The sequence below is a fragment of the Bubalus bubalis genome, chromosome 2, assembly GCF_019923935.1.
Source record: "Bubalus bubalis isolate 160015118507 breed Murrah chromosome 2, NDDB_SH_1, whole genome shotgun sequence".
Lineage (NCBI taxonomy): Eukaryota > Metazoa > Chordata > Mammalia > Artiodactyla > Bovidae > Bubalus > Bubalus bubalis.
Window position 1 is genome coordinate 29,288,702 of NC_059158.1, and position 10,458 is coordinate 29,299,159.

Below are 10,458 nucleotides of genomic sequence, written 5' to 3' on the forward strand. Positions count from 1 at the left end.
GTCCATCAGCAACTCCCCGAATTACTCAAACTCATGTCCATTGAGTCACTGATGCCATTCAACCATCTCATCCTTTGTCATCCCCTTCTCCTCCCACCTTCAATCTTTCCCAGCATCAAGGTCTTTTCAAATGAGTCAGTTCTTCACATCAGGTAGCCAAAGTATTGGAATTTCAGCTTCAGCATCAGTCCTTCAAATGAATATTCAGGACTGATTTCCTTTAGGATGGACTGGTTGGATCTCCTTGCAGTCCAAAGGGACTCTCAAGAGTCTTATCCAACACCACAGTTCAAAAGCATCAGTTCTTTGGTGCTTAGATTTCTTTATAGTCCAACTCTCACATCGATACATGACTACTGGAAAAACCATAGCTTTGACTAGATGGACCTTTGCTGGTGAAGTAATGTCTCTCTGCTTTTTAATATGCTGTCTAGGTTGTTCATAACTTTTCTTTCAAGGAGCAAGCGTCTTTGAATTTCATGGCTGCAATCACCATCTGCAGTGATTTTGGAGCCCAGAAAAATAAAGTTAGTCACTGTTTCCACTGTTTCCCCATCTATTTGCCATGAAGTGATGGGACCGGATGCCATGATCTTAGTTTTCTGAATGTTGAGCTTTAAGCCAACTTTTTCACTCTCTTCTTTCACTTTCATCAAGAGGCTCTTTAGTTCTTTGCTTTCTGCCATAAGGGTGGTGTCATCTACATATCTGAGGATATTGATATTTCTCCTGGCAATCTTGATTCCAGCTTGTGCTTCATCCAGCCTAGTGTTTCTCATGATATACTCTGCATATAAGTTAAATAAGCAGAGTGACAATATACAATTTTTTTACATACTCCTTTCCCAATTTGGAACCAGTTCATTGTTCCATGTCCAGTTTTAACTGTTGAATCCTGACCTACATACAGATTTATCAGGAGGCAGGTCAGGTGGTCTGGTATTCCCATTTCTTTAAGAATTTTCCACAGTTTGTTGTGATCCAAACAGTCAAAGGCTTTGGCATAATTAATAAAGTAGATGTTTTTCTGTAACTCTTTTGCATTTTCAGTGATCCAATGGATGTTGGCAATTCGATCTCTGGTTCCTCTGCCTTTTCTAAATCCAGCTTGAACATCTGGAAGTTCACAGTTCATGTACTGTTGAAGCATGGCTTGGAGAATTTTGAGCATTATTTTACTAGTGTGTGAGATGAGTGCAATTGTGCAATATTTTCAACATTGTTTGTCATTTCCTTTCTTTGGGATTGGAATGAAAACTGACCTTTTCCAATCCTGTGGCCACTGCTGAGTTTTCCAAATTTGCTGACATATTGAGTGTAGCACTTTCACAGCATCATCTTTTAGGATTTAAAATAGATCAACTGGAATTCCATCACCTCTGCTAGCTTTGTTCATAGTGATGCTTCCTAAGGCCCACTTGACTTCATATTCTAGGATGTCTGGCTCTAGGTGAGTAATCACACCATTGTGATTATCTGGGTCATAGATCTTTTTTGTATAGTTCTTCTGTGTATTCTTGCCACCTCTTCTTAATCTCTTCTCCTTCTGTTAGGTTCATATCATTTCTGTCCTTTATTGTGCCCATCTTTGCATGAAATGTTTGCTTGTTATCTCTAGTTTTCTTGAAGAGATCTCTAGTCTTTCCCATTCTGTTGTTTCCTCTATATCTTTGGACTGGTCACTGAGGAAGGCTTTCTTATCTCTCCTTGCTATTCTTTGGAACTCTGCATTAAAATGGGTATATCTTTCCTTTTCTCCTTTTCCTTTCACTTCTCTTCTTTTCACAGCTATTTGTACAGCCTCCTGAGACAACCATTTAGCCTTTTACATTTTTTTTTCCCTTGGAGATGATCTTGATCCCTGACTCCTGTACAGTGTCATGAAGCTCTTTCCATAGTTCTTCAGGCACTCTGTCTATCAAATCTAGTCCCTTGAATCTATTTCTCATTTCCACTCTATAAGGGGTTTGATTTAGGTCGTATCTGAATGATCTAGTGGTTTTCCCTACTTTCTCCAATTTAAGTCTGAATTTGGCAATAAGGAGTTCATGATCTGAGCCACAGTCAGCTTCTGGTCTTGTTTTTGCTGACTGTATAGAGCGTCTCCATCTTTGAATGCAAAGAATATAATCGATCTGATTTCAGTATTGACCATCTGGTGATGTCCATGTGTAGAGTCTTCTCTTGTGTTGTTGGAAGAGGGTGTTTGCTATGACCAGTGTGTTCTCTCGGCAAAACTCTATTAGCCTTTGCCCTACTTCATTCTGTACTGCAAGGCTAAATTTTTCTGTTACTTCAGATATTTCTTGACTTCCTACTTTTGCATTCCAGTCCCCTATAATGAAAAGGTCATCTTTTTGGGGGTGTTAGTTCTAGAAAGTCTTGTAGGTCTTCATAGAGCCATTCAACTTCAGCTTCTTCAGCATACCTGGTCAAGGCATAGATGTGGATTACCATGATATTGAATGGTTTGCCTTGGAAACGAACAGAGATCATTCTGTCATTTTTGCATCCGATTACTGCATTTTGGACTCTTTTGTTGCCTATGATGGCTATTCCATTTCTTCTAAGGAATCCTGACCAAAATAGTATATATAAAGGTCATCAGAGTTAAATTCACCCATTCCAGTCCATTTTAGTTCGCTAATTCCTAAAATGTCAATGTTAACTTTTGCCATCTCCTGTTTGACCACCTCCAATTTGCCATGGTTCATGGACCTAACATTTCAGGTTCCTATACAATATTGCTCTTTACAGCATTGGACTTTACTTCCATCACCAGTCACATCCACAACTGGGTGTTGTTTTTGCTTTGGCTCCATCTCTTCATTCTTTCTGGAGTTATTTCTCCACTGATCTCCAGTAGCATATTGGGCACCTACCTACCTTGGTAGCTCATCTTTCAGTGTCCTATCTTTTTGCCTTTTTACTGTTCATGGGGTTCAGAATTAAAGATAGAATAAGCAAAGCCAAGAATTAAAATGGGGCTTCTCAAGGGACACTAGTGGTAAAAAAAATTCGCCTGCCATGCAGGAGATGCAAGAGACCCAGGTTCAATCTCTGGGTCAGGAAGATCCCCTGGAGTAGGAAATGGCAACCCACTCCAGTATTCTTGCCTGGAAAATTCCTTGGACAGAGGAGCCTGGCAAGCTACAGTCCATAGGGCCACAGAGAGTCAGATGTGACTGAGCATCCACATCCACATCCACACACACACACACACACACACACACACACACAAGAACTAAAACAACTCAGTCTGGGGCCATTTAGTGTGGGGGGAAAAACATTCTTTAAATGTAATAACCTTTAGGTTCTTCAGTAATATATTCATTATGATCATACTGAGATACTCATCATGTATATTATTTTGATACTGGAATACTAATTTAGAAAAAAAAATGAAAGTAAATTGTTAATAGATTTTCTTGTATAATTAAAATTGTAAACTAAAGGATGCTTAAGCTTCAGTTATCTATATAGTGAATTTCTGTAGAAGAGCTAATTTCCTTAAGCTATTAAATAAATGAGGTATTATTAGCTAATTTTTATTTTATCACTCATAATATAGAATACAATAGATGCTTGTTACTGAGAATTATTATGATATTAATGATGGAAAGTAAAGCTAACTTTACTGAAAGCAACAGCGTGGAGACACAGAGATATTTGAGGGCTTGCATGGGGTTTCCCTGAGACCCAGCTTTATCTCTGTGTTTCCTACAGTTTATAATTAGAAAAATATTTTATATACTTTCCCATGTACTGGTATATACCATCTCTGGTGTTTTCTTCCTTCTTGATCCATATTTTTATCTGCTATCATTTTCTGTCTGCCTGAGTGATTTCCTTTAATACTTTTTGTAGTTAAGGCTTTCTAGTGAAGGCTTTTTGCTTTCTGATTTTATATATCTTCATTGGGGCTTCCCTTGTGGCTCAGCTGGTAAAGAATCTGCCTGCAAGGCGGGAGACCTGGGTTCAATCCCTGGGTTGGGAAGATCTGCTCGCGAAGGGAAAGACTACCTACTCTAGTATTCTGGCCTGGAGAATTCCATGAACTGTATAGTCCATGGGGTCGCAAAGAGTCAGAATGACTGAGTGACTTTCACTTTCATTTTTGAAATATATTTTTACCTTTATTTTTTAAATTTATTTTCTAACTGAAGGATAATTGCTTTACAGAATTTTGTGGTTTTCTGTCAACATGAATCAGCCATAGGTGTACATATGTTACCTCCCTCTTGAACCTCTCTCCTATCTCCCTCCCCATCTCACCTCTTTAGGTTGATACAGAGCCCTTGTTTGAGTTCCCTGAGACATACAGCAAATTCCCATTGGCTATATATTTTACATATCGTTATTTTTACCTTAATTTGTTTAAGTGTGGAGGTGGGATTAATAAAACTAATTATGTTGTTTTAAAAGGAACATTTCAGTGTATTTCATACATTCACAATGTGCAAAACCATCACCTTTACCTAGTTCCACAATATTGCCATCACTCCAAAGTAGAATTCCTTATGCATTAATTAGTAACTCCCCATTCTCTATTCCTCCTATGTTCTGGCAACCACTAATCTACTTTCTGTCTCTATGAGCTTGCCTATCCTAGATACTTTATTGGAGTTGAATCATACAGTATTTGTCCTTTTGTGTCTGGCTTCTTCCACTTAGAATGATGTTTTAGAAGTTTATCTGTGTATATTTCATTTTGTTGTATGTGAATAATATTCCTTTGCATGTACATACCAAATGTGTCTGTCTATTTGTCTATCGAGAGACTTTTGGGCTATTTTTACCTCTTAGATATTGCTAACGATGTTGCTATGAATATGTGTAAATGAAAATAAGTACTCAAATAAGTACATGTATACATATGTTCATGGCAGCAGTGGTCTCAATAGCCTAAAGGTGAAAATAATTTCTCCATATTTTCTTGTGTGTGGGATTTATTGAGCATCTTGGATTTTTGTGTCTGTATTTTTCATCAAATTGGAAAATTTTGAAACCTGCTTTTTCCCTTACTCTTTCTGTTCTTCAAGCAATCCAGTTTCATATTCACTTTTTTGTTTGATATTACCCTACAACTCACTGATATTTCTTTTTGCTTTTTTTTTTTTAACTCTTTTTTTCCTCTACATTTAATTTTGTATAACTGATATTTCTGTCTTCAATTTCACTAGTCTTTTCTCTTCCAGTGTCTGCTGCTGCTGCTGCTAAGTTGCTTCAGTCATGTCCAACTCTGTGCAACCCCATAGATGGCAGCCCACCAGGCTCCTCTGTGCCTGCGATTCTCCAGGAAAGAACACTGGAATGGGTTGCCATTTCCTTCTCCAATGCATGAAAGTGAAAAGTGAAAGTGAAGTCGCTCAGTTGAGTCCAACTCTTCGCAACCCCATGGACTGCAGCCTATCAGGCTCCTCTGTCCATGGGATTTTCCAGGCAAAAGTACTGGAGTGGGGTGCCATTGCCTTCTCCACTTCCAATGTCTAATTCGCCATTAACCCTACCAGTGTATTTTTCATCAAAGGCATTGAGTGTGATTTGCATTTTTTAATAACTTGTTTCTGTTAACTTGAACAAATAGAATATAGTTATAATAAATATTTTAATAGTCTTATCTGCTAATTCTAATGTCTGTGTCAGTTCTAGTTTGATTTTGATTGACTGATTATTTTTTGCCCTCACCATGAGTCATATTTTCCTGCTACTTTGCAAGTCTCATAATCTTTAATTGGATCCCCAAAATTGTAAATTTTGCTGTATTGGTAGATATTTTTGTATCTTGTAGTCTTGTGGCTTCTCTCTGTATTCTTGGGGCTTCCCTGGTGGTTCAGTGGTAAAGAATTTGCCAGTTAGTGCAGGAAATGCAGGTTTGATCCCTGGGTAAGAAAGGTCGCCTGGAGAAGGAAATGGCAGCCCACTCTAGAATACTTGCCTGGGGAGTCCCATGGACAGAGAAGCCTGGGGGGCTACAGTCCATGGGGTTGCAAAAGGGTCAGATGTGACTTAGCAACTGAACAACTACAACAGTGTGTTTTTGAACTTTGGTTCTGGGACTTTATTCAGTTACTTGGAACTAGGTTGATCGTTTGGGTCTTGCATTTAAGATTTGTTAGGTACACCGACCCGAATTTAAATCCAGGTCTAAACGTTCCTCATCACTGAGGCAAGACTCTTCTGAGTACTTCCCTCAGTGCTGTATGGTTCATTCATTTTGGCTAATGGAAAAAGGCATTTGTTCCTGGCCATTTGTGAGTGACAGACAGGCACGATTTGGACTAATCATCTCAGATAATGTTTCTCCGACTTTGCTTAGTTTTCTTATGCGTATGTATTCATCAGTACTCTGCTAAATATGGAAGACATGATCTACAAGCCTTCAAGTTCCTCTCTCTTTGCAATTTCTTCCTATCCAGTGCTCTCTCCTGCACATCCTAACCACTTGATTATTTCTAGACTTTCAGTTCCTCACAGTAGGGACTTTGCTGTCTCTGCCTCCTCTCCCTCTGCATGTCCTGAAGCCTAGAAATTCTGTCAAGGTAGATATCCAGGACAACCACAGGGCTTACCTCATTTGTTCCCCAACTCTCAGAAATCATTATCTTTATTTGCCTGATAACCATTTCCTTGAAAAATGTCATTATCTATCTATCTATCCACCTATATCTGGTGTGATTGTGTTGCTTGTTTGATTGCAGGCAGGGGTTTACATTGTCTTGGCCGGAAGTGGATGTCCTTCCTCACCAGTCAGTTACTAACATCATTCTTTGATTCTCTGAACCTTTCTAGTTCCTGTCAAGACATTTCTTTTTTTCAAAGCTGATTTAATTTGGGTTTCTCCAACTTATGGCTAAAAAATATAATTAATAAACAGGTAGTTATGGAGTAATACATAGGAATTTATAAACGATATTCACATAGACAGAACCCACTTAGCCTGATTAATAAGTAATTGTTTAAAATCTTTATTGTAAGTTTTATAGTGGTAGACCCAATTTTGGTTAAAAACCGGATGCAAAGCATCAGAAAGCAAAATTATAACCTCCTTGAACTAACATGAGCTCTGGAGGAAAATCTGATAATGATGCTATAAAATCCAGACAAAAAAGAGAAGTTTCCCCATTGGTTTCTCTGTTATAATTGACAAAACCCTTTGCTGTTTCTAGCAAATATAACTGTGACCTAAATGCTTCACCTAAGACAGACGCAACATGAGATTCAGGTTCATTAAGGCTTCAGATACTATTAACATGTCTGTTGTTCACCTACTTTAGATCCCTAAGACTTTTCAGACTTGACAATAAGCTTTGCTGTGTTGTAGATTGTGGTTCAAAATATCTCAGTATTAATCATCACAGATTCCATTTATTCCCTCTTGTCTATTCATGAATCATCAGCTCTTTTTGGAAGCATTTTGTGATGCAAATGCTACAGACTTTTCTGGGCTATTTGGCATTACTGAATGAAAAATCATAACTCTGACCTCATAGACTAAAGCATCAGTAACTTAGCAGATTGACAGGCCTGGGACCAAGTGCACAGAAATCCTTGAGATGTAAGGGGCTGTTTAGGTAGCTTTCAAGCTGCTTGACAGTCTTTTGACCCATGTCACTATTTATTTTCTATAATGGTTTGGTCATAGAACTATGCATTACTAAGAAATTCCCCTGAGTAGTTTTAAGCATAAAAAATGTTGATTTTACTACCTTGTCTTTTCACAGAATATTTCCACCACTTGACATTTAAAATGTAGACTAAAAGCTAAGTTGGATTAGAAAATGACAAACTGTGGTTTATCCCATGGTTGAAAAGGATGTTCACAGTTCACTGAAATGTTCCTCTATCTAAAAATTGGAACTTGGTCTTTAGGAATAGAGAAATCTCTCAGTTTTTGAAAAGAGGAGAAGTAAAAAACAATAAAAGAAATAATGTGAATCCAAAAATGTATTATGGAATCAAAACTAATTCCTTTTAACAGTAACTTTTCACTAATAAAATTGAACAATTTATATTTGGAAAATGCAATATATGGAAAAAGAAATGACCATAGACCTGCTTACTAAATAATCACTCATTCTCTCGGGAATCAAGATGACATATTTATTGAATTTGGGTTTGACATGAAGTTGGGTGAAATTGTGAGCTTGTTAGATGGTAGACTGTGGAGTCAAAAAGATCTTGACAGGCTGAAATAACAGGGCTAATAACATCATTTCCCCAGATGAAATTTGTGTCACATAATGCAAAATTCTTTATTGAGATTGATGGTAGGGGAGACATGTTGTATGGGTGTGTATGTATGTGTCTGTTTATACCTTTATATATGTGTGAGTGTATATAGTGATAATATGATAACTTTATATAGATTACATATATTTATAAAATGATAATATGATCAAGTGTCAAGGGCTCTATGAAACAATTTATATGCATTATCTCATTTCATTTTTATAGTCACTTCAGTGTGTAATTACTCTTATTAACTCAGTTCTACAAATGAAATTGAACCTCAGAGTAGTCAGTGATCTAGACATGAATGTGGTCCTGGGTCCATCTGATGGCAAAGACCATACTCTCACCCATATTCTATTGCTTCCCTGTAGCTAATGAGTCAGACATTCTACATAACTGCCAAAGAAACACAAATTAAATGAATGACAATAAAGTGTCTCACAAGAAGTGAAAAAAAGTCTTATTTCTGACAAAAATCTCCCCCCTTTTTCCTTGCATAAGTTGTTACACAGGCCCTCTGTATGGAAATGGCTGTGAATTAAAGGAGAGCCACTGTTAATAGCAGTAGACAACACTTGGGTCTGGATTTTGCTCCCAGCTTTACCTATACCCTCTGTTCCTGCGGTATTACTTTGCTATCCGACATAAGAAAATAACACTGACTGTGAGGCTTAAACAATAGAAGTTTATTTTCTCTTAGGTGACTCAGCTGGTAAAGAATCTGCCTGCAATGCAGGAGACCTGGGTTCGATCCCTGGGTTGGGAAAATCCCCTGGAGAAGGGAAAGGCTACCCACTCCAGTATTCTGGCCTGGAGAATTCCATGAACTATAGGCCATGGGGTCACAAAGAGTTGGACACAACTGAGTGACTTTCGCTGCACATAAAGGCTAGAAATCCCAAAGCAAGGTATCAACAGGACTGATTTCTTCTGAGGGTCTCTCTCCTTGGTTTGGCTTGTGGATGGCCATCTTTTTCTGGGTGTCTTCATGTTGTCTTCCCCTGTGTTTTCTGGGTCTTAATTTCCTCTTCTTACAGGGACAGCAGCCATATTGGATTAGGGCCCAGGGTTTCCCTTGGGGCTCAGCTGGTAAAGAATCTGCCTGCAATGCAGGAGACCTGGTTTCAATCCCTGGGTTGGGAAAATCCCCCGGAGAAGGGAAAGGCTACCCACTCTAGTATTCTGGCCTAGAGAATTCCATGGACTGTATAGTCCATGGGGTTGCAAAGAGTCTGACATGACTGAGTGACTTTCACTTTCACTTTTACTTTCATGCTTGTGTGATCAGCCCTCGATTCATATTCAAGGACTTATGGACTTCAACCCTATGGACTATAGCCCACCAGGCTCTTCTGTCCCCGGGATTACCCAGGCAAGAATACTGGGCTTCAGGAGACCTTCCAGATCCTCTTATGGAATCCGCAGCCCGGCATCTCCTGCACTGTCAGGTCAATTCTACCTGGGAAGCCATAGCCCACGCAACAAGACTCAATAAACTCATAAGTTGAAAATTTCCCAGATAGAAAATGGATTTAATATATTTAGTCTACCTAAGAGCATAGCTTGACCTAGCCTAAATACTGCACTGAAAGTGAAAAAGAGATGATTGTATGGGTACAATCAGAAGAATGGCTGTTAACCTTTATAATCATATGGCTTACTGGGAGCTGTGGCTCCCTACCACTGCCTAGAATCACAAGAGAATATCATATGACATACTGCTATCCAGAGAAAAGAACAAAAGTCAAAATTTAATGAGTTGTTTCTACTGAACGTATATTGCTTCATACCATCATACTATAGAAAAATTGTAAGTTGAACCATTGTAAGTCGGGAACCACCTGCAGCTACTTAAAATTATTCATTCTACAATAAAAATAAAATGAATACTCAAATTATAAATGAGATAATACATATTTATGTTGTTTTAAGTGTTCAAGTTGGTTTTAGAAAAGGCAGAGGAACCAGAGATCAAATTGCCAACATCTGCTGGATCATCAAAAAAGCAAGAGATTTCCAGAAAAACATCTGTTTCTGCTTTATTGACTATGCCAAAGCCTTTGACTGTGTGGATCACAATAAACTGTGGAAAATTCTGAAAGAGATGGGAATACCAGACCACCTGACCTGCCTCTTGAGAAACCTGTATGCAGGTCAGGAAGCAACAGTTAGAACTGGACATGGAACAACAGACTGGTTCCAAATAGGAAAAGGAGTACGTCA